At 31.2% G+C, this 16,575-nt stretch overlaps 1 protein-coding gene across 2 annotated transcripts in view; it reads left to right on the top strand.

Moving 5' to 3' along the window:
• The window catches only part of LOC120777605 (cell death protein hid), a 42,303-nt gene that overhangs the window by 571 nt on the left and 25,157 nt on the right, over window positions 1–16,575 (top strand). The window lies entirely within an intron of this gene.

The raw sequence follows: 16,575 nt of genomic DNA, 5'->3' as shown, positions 1-16,575 counted from the left end.
TTTATATCGCATATATCATATTTTTTCTAAGTATATTGAAATAAAACATTCTTCATGCAATTGAGCTATTAGTTGTATTATACTTTTGCTATTACTTATTATTGTTATCAAATATTTGCGCATATATGTACCTAGTATGAATATATGTATAGCACCTAGTAAATGATATGTATATGTATTTATATGTCTGCGTATATGCAAAAACTTGCCTGCAGGGTGGGTGTGTCATCAGTTTTATCGATTTTTCTTTCAAATTTACCATTCAAAATAATTCTTACCATATTTCCTTTTTTTGAAATTATTGCTGTCAATCCCTTCACGGCATAAATAATAACTGAGGCGTTTTACTTAGAAAATTTATTATGGAATTTTCCTTTTGCATAAGTTTGCACAAAGTAGTGATGAAGGAGTCGCATAAAGGACAAAGGCGAACTGATTATATTCAATAACAATTCCTAGAACTTCAGAATTTCCATTTGCATACGTATATAAAATCAGACAGGAGTCGATAGACGGACATTTCCGAGAAACTCAGAATTTCCGTTTCGCTCGAAAAAACCAGTGTTGAAATAGTACATGATATGGCCGTTTTTCTGCACCCTAGCTACCGCGCAGTAAGCCTTAAATTAGTGCATCCTTACCATATAGCATAATTTTTGGAAATTACGCATAAATAATAGTCTACTTATTGGAGTAAGGTTTTCAAAACTATGCCAAAGTACAAAAATTCAACATCAAAGAAAGAAGCCTTATAAAAAAAATTATTTTTAAGAGCCGTCATTTTGAATGTCCAACAAAAGTATGCTTGAAAATCGATATTACAAAATCTATACATAAGCACTTTAACAAAATTTTAAGCGCTAACAAAAAGTTTCTAAAATATAGGCGCAAAAACAAGAAAGACACCCAGTTTTAGGTACCCTATAGCATACTTTCAGGCTGTTAAACAATAAGATGTTTCTAAAATATAGCTTTTAGCATACTTTCAGGCTGTTAACCAAAAATATTGAAATACTGGACGCCATACACCAAAAAGATGCAAAGTTCGTTTATTTTTACTAAATTTTTTGAACTCAAAATATTTTTAAATAAATGACTAAAACAGATTAACACTATATCAGTTGATTTCTTTTGCATATATTAAAGAAAGCTTATCTTTATCTTTTCATGACATAAACTCTGCTGAGTTTTCCTTCATTTTACAATACAGAAATGTGCCGCCTTGAGATATGCAACGGATTTGTATAAATATTGCATACTTTTACGCGCTCAATATATAAATTAGTTGATATCTTCAGTTGCGAAAGATAAATCTTTGATTAATTTTCTCTCCTACGAGACTTTCCAGTAAATAATTTTTAATAGCTTTAAAACAGGAAAGTTTGATTTTTCTTTCAGTAGTTTCTTCCATACTATTAACTAAGAAAGGAAAAAATTATTATTTTTTGAATTAAGGCTATAATAGTTCGTATTTTCTTTTTTAGCAATAGGCTCATAGCAAATTTTCGAGAAAACAACCGCTTATAGCCCAAAAGTATGCAACAGTACAAAAGTTAAGATAATTAGTTGCTTACTTTTAGGATGTTGAAACTATATTTTTAAACTAGATTTTTTTTTAAAAATATAATATATGACTATATATTCATATAAACAATCATACCTTTTCTTCAAAAAAAAAAGTCCTTGAATTCATTCACTTAGCAAGTTTGCAAATATTGCCACCAAACTCTTGAACTGAACAAATATTAACAGGACGCGTTATTAAGAATAGTTGCATATGCTTGTATGTTTATCGCTCATATGTAACAAATCGTTAAAGTAAATAATTAAACAATAGTAAACATCGCTGGGCCGTAAGAAATAAATCAATGAGTCATTGCCATTTATTACTTTATTGTTATTGTTATGAGTAGTTACAATGCAGCAATTCAGTCAAGTAGTCGACAATCGAAAGGTAAATAATAACTACTGCTGTATGTACATGTGTGTACATATGTAATATGTATGTATGTGTGCGAATGATTTGAAGTGTAAAACAATGGCAATATTTGAAGTGCTTGAGTGCTTAGCTTTATTGGCAACTTTATTGGAACAGTATCACTTTGCTATAAATTACAACAAATACAGCGCAATTAAATGGATTAAAATTTAATGCAAAGGTACCTTATAGCATGAAAGTTAAATGAATGTAGTGCTAGAAACACTTGAGTTTATATGGGTCTCTTTTATACATATAAACTCGGCCTTGAGGAAGTCATAAAATCGTCAAAAAATAGATAATGTTTGTCACAGAATTTCAATTATAGCAAAATTTGCAGCTATAATTAATTTTGTATGGGCTTATGAGTATTTTTTAAATATCTACTTATTTGTAGAAAAATATATATTTTAAGTATATAGGATTATATTTACATAACCACTAATACATGGCAACATCTCAAAATGTACAGCATATTCATACCCAAATCGCAGTCGCAAAAAGCGAATTCAAGCCGCAACGGCTGTTATTGCGTAACAAAAATATAAAAGTTATTTCGGCATAGTATTAAGTATGTATATGCCACAGTATGTGTGTTTGAATGCAAATAAGCCAACTCGCGGCTATTAGCCGCTTATGAGCAATTTAACACAATGGGTAGGTCAGCTGGGCGTTGAAATGCTTTCAACTGTCAAACGGTCAATAAACTGTAAATATTATAAATATATATATAATATATGTATAAATATATAAATGTATAAACGCAGTATATGCATATGGGGTATTCCATACCAAATCGACCACTTTTGAACCCGACCTCATTAGATTTTGCTGAAACTTATCCATCCTTTTCTACCCTATGAAAAACATTTTTGAGAACTTTTTCAAAATTTTTTGTCCAACTTCAAAAAAAGTTTAGAATTTTTCAAAAAAAGGCTTTTTAATTTTCAAATAGCCATAACTTTTGTAGAAATTGACTTTTGGAGACCTTTTTTTTAAATTTTTGTTTTTGAATGAACTTTTTGAAAAAATACACGAAAAAAATTTAACACACAATAAAAAATAATCGTGTTTTTTTAAGTAAAATCGTCATTTTTTGGAACCTCGCCATTTTTTGAAAGTTCGCCATTTTTTTTGGTTTTTCCTCAAAAAAAACTTCAAATAATTTGACAACTATTCCTGCTAATCCCGGAGTGGGCCTATTTTTTTATATTTTTTTTATTTTTTTCATTTTTGAAAATTTGACAATTTTTTTAAATAAAATAATAAACTGATTATAAAATTAAAATTTTTTAAATTAAATTTAATTATTCATTAATTTTTTTAATTTTAATATACTACTCTTTTTAATTTTGTTTTTGATATTTTTAATATTTAATAGCAATTCTTATATATTTTGTTTGTTACGTAAGTAATTTTTATGTACAATATTTTAATTTTATTAAAAATTTGTCTATTAATTTTGTTATAAAAACAATTACTGATATTAGATCGGAAGAGCCAATTTTTAATTTTTTTTATTAAATTTTTTAATTGTTTAATTAAAAATCTCCCTCTTAATTTTTTTATTAAAAATAGTTTATTTCATATATTATATTTAATAACAATTTTTATAATTTTTTTGATAAGAAAATAGTTTATATATGTATACATATAAACATATACGTATATGTTTTCATATATTATTTTTTATCCTTTTAATTTTAAAAAGTGTTTTTCATTTACCTAAAAATTATTGTTTCTTATTGTTCTAACTGCTAAAAGCAGGTTATATTATATTAATAAAAAACCCAAAACAAATTTTCACAAAAATAAACAATGAATATAATAAATAAATGCAATAAACTCAAATGCCTGCATAAAATACATAAGAAACACGCCCAATTTTGCTGTCCGCTTGACCAAGTGACCAGCGTTTTGGCATTATTTCGGCCACAGCAAACGCCCCAAATGTCTGCTGCTGCCACAAACGTTAACGAGATACTGCTTATTTAGACATTTATTACCACACCCGTGCTTTGCATGTGAACAATTTCAATACAGAAAAAGAAACAAAAAATTAAAATAAAAAAAGAGGAAAAAAAAACAACAATACAAAATGAAAGCAAAAAGCATGAAAGCTGAACGATAATTGAAAACGCACAAAAAACGGTAACACAATAATGCCACAGAAAACACGAAATCCAGTTTGGCGCGTGCCACACCGACTCGACCCATAAGTAAAACTTCAAGCGATCGAGTCAATGCAATTGCGCGCAGGCGCATATTTATGCTGTAATATGCGCATACTTATGGGCTTGTATGTGTGCTTATGTGCATATATACTATATATATACATATATGAGCTATAGCATAAAATTGACGTTAACGGCGCGCTGCTGAACTTGTTGCACGTTAATGTGGCTGCAGCTAATGATGTTGACTTGGCACGCCCTTGTTTTTTGTTGACCATTTTGGCTTGTTGTGCATAAGGAATTGGGTGGAAGGTTTTAGGCATTAATATTTAAATAAAGTTATGAAAGTAAGACACAAAGAGAAAAAAACATAAAAAAAATATTAAAAACAGAAGCGAAAAAATTCTTAATAACCAATTGAAAATAAAAAAACAACTTTGAGAAATTAAAAAAAAAATAATATATTTAAAAAAATTTATAAATAAAAAAAAAATAAAAAAATTTTAAACTTAAAATAATTTAAAAAATTTAAATATTTTCTTAAACAAAAATAGAATAGAAAGAAAAATATAAAAAAATATTAAAAAACAAAAATTTTTTTAATAAACAATTGTAATTGTTCAAAATCAAAAACAACTTTGAGAAATTTAAAAAAAAAAATAATATTTAAAAGAAATTAAGAAAAAATTTAAAACTTAAAATAATTTAAAAAAATTTAAAAATTGTCTTAAACAAATTATTATTAAATTTTTTGATCAATTCCAAACCTAACATTTTATTTTCATAACCGCTTCAGCTCATAACCTACAGCTGGTTCGCAAATAATAAAAAAAAAACACATTTAAACTGCTTACTACAAATAGTTTATATATGCCAAACGCGCACGCGATCACTGCTCTTGTCGCTGTTATAGCCACATTAGTTATCTCCAAGCACATGCACATACATACTTACATATATAAAGCGCTCAAAAGCCAAAGAACTCAACAGACAATATAACTGGTTGCTGAGCTGCCGCTTAAACTGCATTCGATATAAAAAAGACGGTATGAAAAAGTAAAAAAACCACCACAACTACAACAAAAAATTATAAATTTGCGCTAAAAAAATCACAGCAGCACCACATAGTAGAAATGCTTGTGGAAGAGGAAGCTCTGCAACTGCATGCAAGCTGAAACTGGATAAACGAGTTCTTTTACTACGATTGTTTGCAAACCAGCTAAGCGGAGCTTACAGAAATATAGAAACCAAAAAAATAAAAAACTCTACGCTTGTAGCTTGTCACCATCTAGGTGTGCAGTATTTGCGGCTTTTGAAGGTTTTGCATGAGGTAGGTTGGTTATTGATCACAGGATATAGTAGATTGAATTATTTGAACTTTATAAAAATCAAACATTTTTCTCTAAAAGATGGAAGTACTTAGAAAAATATTTGTTGAAAATAACTTTCTTATTTAATAGTTTTTAATGTTTCGTCAAAAAAATAATTTTTGAGTTATGTCACCCTTAGTGAAAGCACTTATCAGATTTTTTTTTAACTTAAACGGCTTTGTATTAGCAGGCATACATTTCAAGCAATCTATTTTAAACCATAAATGTTTATTCTTAGCACTTTCTTGTTAGTATTTATATAAGTTTTCTAAGTAATGCTTTTTTCGGGTCATCTTGAAGTCAATGTTGCTCATACGTCATGTAGAGTTCAAATTAGTAAATTTAATTAACCATACAAATGTATGTATGTGTGTTTGAAAATCTAGGTTTTAGATAAACAAAGTAGCTTTGAATATAAATTGGCACTATCTTTGAATTTAAGAAATATTTTTAAATTGTACTTTACTGAATTTTTTAGAGTTTTGTTTAGAATCAGACGTGTTTTTGAAATTTTTTACGGAAAGAAAATTTTTTAAAAATATCAGTTCACACACTTTTTCATTTTTAAATATCAACATTGTTATAGAATGCAGTTTTTGATGGTTTTGAGGAGAATTAAAAAATTATTTCAAAATATAAATTCACATGCTTTTCAATTTTAAATACCTACAGCCTGCCTTAAAGCCCAAGCACCAACTAAGCACATACATATTCCCATATAATTTATATGCACACATAAATACATATATTTCCACGCCCGCTGCTAGCAATGCTGAGTCATCAAAGTCAACACCACCAACAAAAAAGGCTAGCATACATAAAAATAGAAATAAAGCAAACACCTATCAAACCACCAAAGGCTCCACCCATCGTCGGGGAGTTGAAACAAAATGCATACGCATACAAAAGCAGCACATACAGTTCATAAACACATAAACTAACACAGACTGAGATTGCGCAAGGGTGGTTACAGCTGCCACCTACCATTGTGTTCACCAACATAATCCCTACATTCCCTCGCTCGAGCAATTCCAGCAAATACTTGCACACAGCTAAGCCTATTCATCCCTAACTCTGCCTTTTTTCATTCCTTTTCCTCACCAGCTTGTCTGCTTTGTTTATTTCTTTCTCACTCTCAACTGGTGGCTTTGCTCCACAATTTTTATCTCTAATGGGCTTTGGTGCCCATATTCATAACTCAGCTTAAATGTTTTATGCATCACTCTCACATTGCTGGTATCCCAACTTTTTGCTCCTCTCTGTTTTTAAATGTTTTTATCAGCTTCTACCGGGTAATATGTAGGCCTGCTGGAAACAACCCTTTTTACATGTTTTTGACTTTTGTAATTTTTTGTAGAATTGCGATTTCATTGCTCTTTTTTAGTTTCTCTCATTTTATTATTGCTCTTTACACCTTGTTGTTTGTTTTGTTATTGCTTGTTTTTTACCTAGCAACTATATATATTTTCCCGCCAGAAACCACAGTCTCAAATATATTTATTTACCATTTGGTATTCCCTTCTGTAGCTCTCGTTATTTTATATGTTCTTCGCTACCAGGTTCGCTCTCTCTCCCCTTTTGTTTACCTAGATGACGCATCACGGCATACCAACCATGCCACAACTTTATAACTTTTGAGTTTAAATACTTGGCTTTGGATAAGGCCCAAGGTTACCTGTGGAAGTATGGACCTAACGTATAAAGTTAATCATACAATCAGCTGATTAAAGCTTTCATTTCGCGCCGTTTAAGTGCTATCCAAGCTGACATATTTTTTAAGTAACATTTAGGAATTTTATATGCTTTTATTTGAGAGACCCTTTTTTAACTGCATATCCTCAACTTTTCAATCATCTTGTCCTTAGCTAGAATTCTGTATTTATAAAGAACTTTTAAGCAATTTCCAGAAACTTGACGCAAATCTTCATATGATATGTAGTAGCCATAGAGGATTTCATGATGCTCCAGAACAGTATTTCATATAAGCTGAGTAAGATCTTCGTATCTCTCCTTGAGTTGGGTTCTCAGTGACATAGGTTACATATAAACTTGAGTAGTATCTTCCCACCTCTCCTTGAGTTAGGTTCTCAGTGAGCCCTAAGGAACCTATAAAGATAAAGAATGTTACTTAATTTCTAGAGAGTTTTTTTTTAAACAAACACATTATTTCGAGACAAATGCTAACATTTTTTCTCTTCTCTAAATATGGAAGCAGGAAGCAAGTTTGCCACATCCGTCATATCTTCCTTAATCCTTACCCATAACTTCAGAGTTTTATAGGAAAACAAAGAAATCCATTACCACCCATATATAGACTCCTTTTTTGTTCCACGTTAGTACATCAACTCAACTACTAGTTAACGCCCAATTCAGCTAACGGTACTTCAAATTTATTACATACCCTGCCACAATTTGTAAGTCATTTACTAATTCGCAGAGAAATGCTTGACTTTAAGCTTTACTTCCTCACTTATCAAGCTCCCAACATGCGGTATGCATAAATTCTTAGAAATCTTAAAACGTATGCGTGTGAATAACGGTATTTGTAAGTACGTGCCGCATACACATTGTACCGAAACTTCAACTCAAAGTCACACATACTCAGAAACCACAGCGGGCAATTCTTCATACACAGCATTGTTCTTTAAGGATGCTGGCACTTACAACATGCGCCTAGCATATATGCTTCCGTGTTAATGATTCACACATTTACAAGAAATATATATATATACATACATATATCTATATGTATTTGTAAAGATGACAGGCATCATGTAAAAATTTGCTGCAATCCCAAGCATTGTTACCGGGCAGTGCCGTTGGGGCGCCTAAATCACTCACACATATATTTGGCCCAGCCACCCGACAACATGCGCTCAACCCCTAAAAGCGCACACCTACTGCGAAAGCCTGACGCTTGACTGTTGTCAGGCGTTCGTTTTGCGGCTGAAAAGTAGGCAGCAAATAATAATAATAAAAAATTTTCTCTACACCTAAAATTTCACTGCCTACATTCCGGCGTGCAAGCACGCTTTTACCGTATTTTGTTTTGCTTTGCACTTTCTTAACATTGCACACCTCGCCAGCGCGCCGCCTGCAGAAGCCGACGCCCCGCATATCGATCCGCCAGGCGTTCGTTTTCTTTCATTTGGCTGTTGCCAACAGCTGTTTTGCCGCGTCCATAATTGCGCCTAAAAGTCTGCAAAGCTGCTTGGCACGCGTGTGTGCGCGCGCGTTATTTTCGCCGGTTTTGTTTTGCTCAGCAACTTCGTCTGCGCTGTTTGGCAAACGGCCGTGAACCTGGTCGACAGGTCGTCGTGTTGCTTGCTGGGTGTGTATCTGGGCGAGCGAAAGCAGGGCGTGCAGCAGCAAGGAGCGCTGACTTATTGCTGTTTCTCTTGCCTCTTTGCTGTCGATGTTGCTGTTTGCTGATTGCCGTTGCTTTTGCGCTGGCTTTTGGCTGTTTGGCTGCTTGCCAGGCGAAAAATGGGCGCGTCAGCAACGAACCGTACAACAAATATGGCGGTCGCGCTGTGCTGCTTAGAAACAGCTGTGCGCCGCTGGTTAGCTGATAAGTGGGCCTTGCCGCAAATGTTTTCAAAACAAATTTGCACTTATTTTTTTTAGCTTTTTGCCTTTCATATTCTTGCGCTCAAAACGCCTATGGCTATACGGCTGTAACTTTTGTAAATACACAACTTTGTTGCTAAACTTTTGTTGCCAAGCTGCCGGCTGCTAGCGTTCTCCACTTCGGCCGCCCGCTTACGCCGCGCCACATCAAAGGCTGTTACAGTTACTGTCTACAGTTCTGCGCTTGTTTGCCAGCAGCTTTTGTGTTGTTGGTTTTGTTGCTTCTGTCGCATTGTTGTTGCAGCGGCTTTGTGTCATTGCCATTGCCATTGAATTTTCTACATGAAAAGCTACGCTGCTGCTGCTGCTGCCGCTACGGCTCTTGTTACCGCTGTATTATATTCCAGTTATACTGCTTTTCACTTGGTTTGTTTTTATACCTTTCCATTTTATGCCTCATTTTCTATTATCGCATCGGCTGGCAACTGCTGTCGTCAACAACTGCGCCTACAGTCCATTGGTGGCAGCCGCAGCAGCATATTATATCACGCCATTTTTTGTTCACTTTGCAATTTTTTATTCTTGGCTGTTTGTTGTTGGCGTTGCAGCTTCATATTCGTTGCGCTTTGCATGTATAATGTGAAATTTGCATTCAGCTGCGCCACAAAATGCGGCAAGTCAACAAGCCGGCAAACTGCAGCAATATATAGATAGTGGTATGTATGTGAGTACATATGTGCATATATAAATATTTCAGGTATATACGTATAAGTATAATGAGACTTTACAGCTAGTGAACGTTGTTACCAAGTACAGCAATTTGTTAGTGCTTTTGTTGTCGTCTTGCAGTTTATTCATTACTTTTTGCCGCGCTTGTTACCGTGTTATCGTTCGTGCTTTCCGCTCCCTTTCTTATATCTATGATTCTCTCTATTTATTGCATAGTGCATATCAACAAAGCAATATATACATAAATAATTTATAAATATGTATATGTATATATATGCTTACATACATACATAGATACTTATTATAAAAAAAAAAAACATTTTTTTAGTCCGCAACCATTCATACTTTTATGCTCATCGCGACTTAAAAAAATGTTACTTTTATAATTTTCATTTTTGTTCCTTAAAACAAAAAAAAAAAAACAAAATGAATTGTTCGGTGAATAGCCCTTTATTGTTGTTGCTAATATAAGTACTTTTTAAGTAGCTTTTATTTTGTGAGCTCCCGTCTTGGTAAGAGCTTTGAAATAAATCCAAAATAATAGCAAAAAAAAAATTATGAAAATCTGTAAGGCAGGGAATTCCTTAAATAGAAGAAACTAAATTATACGGAAAATGTTGTCTAAAATTCTTCAAGGTTAAGCGAAAATGAGTACATTGACCGCAAAAAGTTCAACATTTGAAATCTGCCTTTTTGTTTGTTTTCTACTACTTTCATAGAAAAGCAAAATTGTTTTCGGGTTAAGTGTATTTAGGGTTGTCATGATATCATACAAAAGCTCTGAAAAAGCTTAGAGCACTTATGTTTGTACCACTTTGGTTCTTAAATTAAAATTAAAATTTTAAAAAAGAATAATTTGGTTTAAGGTCACTAAGTATGAACGTTAAAAAAAAGCTTGGCAAAAGCTCTACATATTTTGAAAGTGCTATGAACTTGTAGCAACTTTTTTTTCAAAATATACACTTTCCTCTCAATTTAATTTCTTTTGATTTTCAGTATTCACTTTCTGCTTAATCCTTTATATGTTTAGACAATACAAAAATATTGAAAAGCTCTAAAAAGCTTTCCTACCAGCTTTTTTTCAAATTTAACTTTCCCCTCTATTTAATTCTTTATGATTTTAAGTATTGAAAAGCTCTAAAAAGCTTCTATACCTGACTTAGTCATTATTTCAGTTTCACTTTTGTTTCAATGTTAGGTTTATATGCATCTAACTTTCTTCTAAAACTTGTAAAAACATGTAAATTGTAACTTTATGATAGCTTTACTTGCTTTGGTCTTTCAGATTAAATCAATATTTCTCATTTGTTTTAGATCTTCTTAAAAGTCTTGAAGAAAGACATTGCAACAAATTTTATTTTGAATATACTTAGTGCCACTAAAAAACGTTTAAGGAGCTCCGACTTTCCTTAAAACCTTTTAGAAATCGTAGAGCATTCTATGTATTTATTTTTTTTTTTGTTTCTTAAAACTTTTTGAACACCATAGAGATTTCTTTGTATTTAACTGTTTTTATTTTTTTTTATCAAATTTTTTAAACCAAGTTTATATGTGTAACCATTCCGAAAATTAATTAAACAGAAATAAAAAACATTCACGCCTAAAGGATAACCCGAGCGACATAAACAGCTTGCAAAAAGCTCAATCGTAATTATTTCGTTATACAAACTTCCTTTAAAAAATTATCTTCAGTGAAATATCTCCTTTGCTAAAATTTTGTGTTTCTAACAGCATAAGTACAATTATAAAGGGTGCTTCGTTATAAGCTTTTTTTTTAATTTAATTTGTATACTTATATTCATATGTATATAACACTTAAGAGTTATGCTAATATATTACTTAAGAGCACTTTTCAAAGCAGACATGTATCTATGAATATTTGGATGGGTGTGTATGCTCTTCAATATAAGTACATACATATATAAAAACCACACCGTAGACATGCCGGCAACACTGCACGAAACCAAACTGTCTACCAAGCAGCCCGTGCAATGTCTTCCACTAGCTAGTGTTTTTGCTGTTATTGTTGGTGTAGCTAAGTCAAGTTGATGACACATGCCACTGGTATTTTTATAAGTTGCACGTGAAGTTGCAAAAGCGCGGCAACTACCGGCATTCCACGGCATTGATGTCACACACTTATACACCTTCACATATATAAATAAACAATGTGTACATAAGTAATTAAGTGTGCACATATGCCCATCAGCAAGTCAGTTGTTGTGCATAGCAGACAACACATGTTTCTTCTGCAGTTTCAAGGGCGCTGCTCCACACTTTTTGATTGCACTGTACCAACATTTGTGCAAAGAATGAATTTAGTTGTGCGAATAAATTAGTCAGCGTGGCAAGCTTTTTACTTTGATGTAGGCATTGTTATATAATAAATGTAAGCAATTAATTATTAATTGCGCTAAATAATTGTTAATTACAATAATTTATTACAACAATAATTAAATAAAAATTACAATAATTAGAAAAAAATATTTCACAACTTTTTGTTTAAGTTTCTAAGGCAGATCTTTTGCCATTGTAATATCTCAAGTGTGGCCTATCTAAGTATACCCTGTTTTATTCTATTTTATCTATCAAGTGGCCACTCATTTTTTACTTACCGTTAGTATTATATTTATTTAGTTATAAAATCTGCAAGTTCGTTATCTCTAAGTTGTAAACATTGACTCATAAATCACAATAATGCTATAAATTAAATGCGGAAGGCAAGTTCTTTAAATCCGAAAATAATTAGTCATTTACTATACAAAGCAAAATTAAACAAATTATATACCTATTCGAAATTACAAGGGAAAATAATTATTTTTTTTTTTCAAAATTGAAAATTATTTGTAAACAATTTTTGAAAATTCTATAAAAAAAATAAGCTATTGATCTAAAATCAAAAAAAAGACCATAAAAAAACGATATCTAAGTTAAAAAAAAAACATATAACATTACATTTTTCCATACAAAAAAAATTTTTGTAGTATTTCGAACAAAAATGTCCAAACTAATCTTGAGGATTGAGCATCTTTTGGTAAAATTTTTGAAATTCTACCAAAATTAATTCTTTTCAAAACTGAAAATCATTTACAAAAAATTTTTGAATAAAAAATATTTTGATCTAAAATTAAACTATATAACATAACAGTTTTGTATATAAAATAAACTTTCAAGTAATTCGAAATTTCAGCGAAAAAGTTACAAAATATTTTCCAAACACAATTTACAAAAAAAACATTTTTTCAAAACTATGAACCCTTTCAAAACAAATTTTGAAATTCTACAATGAAACAAAAATCTTTTTTTTAACTAAGAATCTTTTTTAAATGCTATAAAAAAGAAATTCCATAAAAAAAGATTTTAATCTGAAACGAAATTATCTAACATAAGATTGTCATGTATAAAATACATTTTGCAGTATTTAGAAAATTCTTATTATTTTTAAATTAAATACACAAAAGCATAGTAAAGAAATTAATAAATGTTTTTATTAAAATGTTAAAATTAAGAATTAGTAATGAAAACATTAGCAATTCTTTAAATGTTACTTATTTTAAAAAATAAGCACGAAAATAAAATTAATAAAAGTAATATAAATAACCAAAATCGCACTAAACTTAGCGCACGTACCAAGCTCCGTGCAGTAAAAAGCCACAAGCTACGCGAAAATTTGCGAATGTTCTCGTATGAATGACTACAAATGGTACCAACAAGTCATATGCTATCTCTACTTTGATATATATTTATTTATAAATAATACTATCTATACGATGTATGTGCGTGCTGACTAAACTGCAGCACAATGTAATTGATTCCGCTTTAGCTGGCTTTGATTATCGGCTGTCTGTGGGCGCTGGAAGTTATAAATACGCCACTACATTGAACTTGACCTTACCCATGGTGGTGTTACGCATCGGCGCTTTGCGACAAAAATAATAATTACAAATATGATTACCAATACGCATAAAGATATGTATGTGTAGAGATAATGCGAAAATAGTTGGTGCTTAATATAATTCAATATACACTCGTCTGTATATAAGTCTGTTTGTATTATCGATCTATCATCGCTAAAATGAAACTGCAACTGCATTGCGGTAGCTGCGACTAATCGCATTATCGCGCGCAAAATGAAGGTGCTAAGCGGCTTACGTACACCATCGCCAACTAGCAGACGAACTAAGCGTTCATAAGCGATAGCAGCCGCGCGCTGCTCATAATTCTATCAAACAGTTTAATATACTATATAATACATATACTAGACGCTTGGCAGTTAGGCGAAATGAACAGCGCGTCAATCGCACAACCGCGCTTCAGCACTCGCCGCCGCTGGGTATAAGCTTGCACTAGGTGCTGCGCTTCTCACGTTTCGCGCGCGCAAAAGTAGCTCATAATGTTTAGCGCATCTAAACGAAGCGTGAATTATATTCAATTAGCTTCTCAGCTTTGTGCCGATTTTTTTTAATTATTTATTTTTTTTATTTCTATTGCTTTGTGTTTTATTATTGCTGTGTGCAGTCGATTTAGTTGTTTTCTTTGGCTCAACGCTTGGCGCGCCATTCAATCAATTATTTGCCGCATTGGCGATCCGCGCATGGATGACTAATGGACAGCAGATAAGACATGATTTATATTAATGAATTGAATTGCAGCGTAAATACTCGTAGACGTGAATAGGCGACGACGCGCGTGTAATTAAAGTTTATATAGTAGCGAGCAGCGCTGATAATAAAAATGTGTCTTTATTTGAAAGTTTACTCCAAAAATAAAATAAAAGCACTAAAATTATATGTATATATTAAGATTTTTAGAAAAATTTAATTTAATAAAACAATATACGTGAAAATGTTTTTTTTTTTTTTAATTTTTTGAAAAACTTCTAATACTTTCTATTATTAAAAAAATACTTAAACCATTAATTAAATAAATGAAAAAAAATTTATAAGCAATTAGGTAAAGAAATAAATCTGAAAATAAGTACTGATCGCTTTATGAATATTAAATAACATTAAACGAATTGAAAAAAAAAACAAAAAAAAAACAAAAATATGAACACTGTGAAATAAATATTTCTAACTGTAAACAATAAGTAACGTGAATTATAAAGAAAACAAAAATTTGTTTTTAATTTTTTTTGAATTAAAAAATAGTATATACAATTATATATTAACATGCGTTTTTTTGGTAAAAAAAACAAATTATATCAAAAAACTATAAATTTTAAAATAATTGCGATGTTTTGCTAATACATTTTCCACCATTGCTGTCAGCATTCAAACTTCTCGATATCAAATAAAAAAATAAAATTTTTGCCTACATTGGGGCGAAATGAGTATAAAATATTTAAAAGCAGATACCATAAACTTAAAAATGCTTACATAATACAACACCTGACAGTCTTACTGTTTTAAGCCACAATCCAAAATTTATATAGTAAATTCTAAATTTTTGATTTACTCGAATATATTGCGCTGTTATTTAAAGGTTTGCCTAAATTTTGGCACAAATTGATAAACTGCACTCTATATCAACTAAAACAAGTCAAAATATATCTCCTGATGACTGTACGCTATCCACCCCTTTCAAATCTTAGAATCATCTAACATAGTGTAATACATTTTGGATTTTAAGATGAAAGAGATACCCACTATCTCATTAGAAAAAGATAAGTATCAGAGGATGAGGAACAAAGTAATTTTATGAGCCCGCTCGCTTCCACTTTATGCTTAACAACCACCAAATACCGCATCTGCGAAACACAAAAACTCAAGAACTACAAGAAATTTTAGAATCCCAACAATTATTTTTTCTATAACCCTCAACATTAAGGTCATTAGAACACTTACCATCGCACATATTTTTTTTATAATTTTTGCAATTCTTTTTATATTTTTATATTTTTTCAAAAACTTATACGCAATTTTGCTCCAACGCACCTAAAGTATTTATGATTTTTTAATTAACTTCTTAATTGTTGCAATTAAAGATCATTTAGTAACAATTTACAGCAAACAAAACGTTGCAAGCAAAAAGCATGTTACCTCTGGGAGTTGAAGAAAATTCATAGAAGCAAAAAAGTAGTAAAATCAAAGCTTTGAAACTTCATCACATAATTTACAACGCATCTTCGTAATATAAAGTGCAGAAACAAAGCAAAACTGTTATTCAATCAACTTGCAACAATGTTGCTGTTGTTGTTACGACACTCGTCAAGGTTGCAACTTGAAAAAAAAAACAGTACTTAAAATACTTGAGGCTAATAAGTAAGCACAATAGCTACTTACGCATGTGTGGAAGACCATATACTCACTTGTACTACAAATACGTGTATATCTGTATATAAAAGAATATTTTATGAACTCATCACATAAGTTCATAATTCTTCACAAGTATTGTATGACTGCACTGACGCATGTGGCAAATGTTTGCCAGTATTTTTTACAAGCTGCAGCGGCTTGTAATTCGCAATTTCTTAGGAAGAATATTATTTCTTATACATAAATACATACATATATGCTTACATATTTTTTATATATAAACATTTATGTACTTCTATATGTCTTCACTGCATTTTCAGCGCTGTAAAATTAACTACATACCTACATATATGGATCTCTTTATTGCAACTCGGTAGGCGGTACATGCAACCGGTATATTTTTTCGCTTTGTTCTACTCCTTAAATGCTAATCATAGTCGCTTATTATATGCAATGTCATTAATTTTATGAATTTCGTTCTTTTGTGGCAACTGCAG

The sequence above is a fragment of the Bactrocera tryoni genome, chromosome 5, assembly GCF_016617805.1.
Source record: "Bactrocera tryoni isolate S06 chromosome 5, CSIRO_BtryS06_freeze2, whole genome shotgun sequence".
In the NCBI taxonomy this organism is placed as follows: Eukaryota; Metazoa; Arthropoda; class Insecta; order Diptera; family Tephritidae; genus Bactrocera; species Bactrocera tryoni.
The sequence above is the reverse complement of the archived record's forward strand: the minus strand, read 5'-3'. Positions and strand labels throughout refer to the sequence as shown.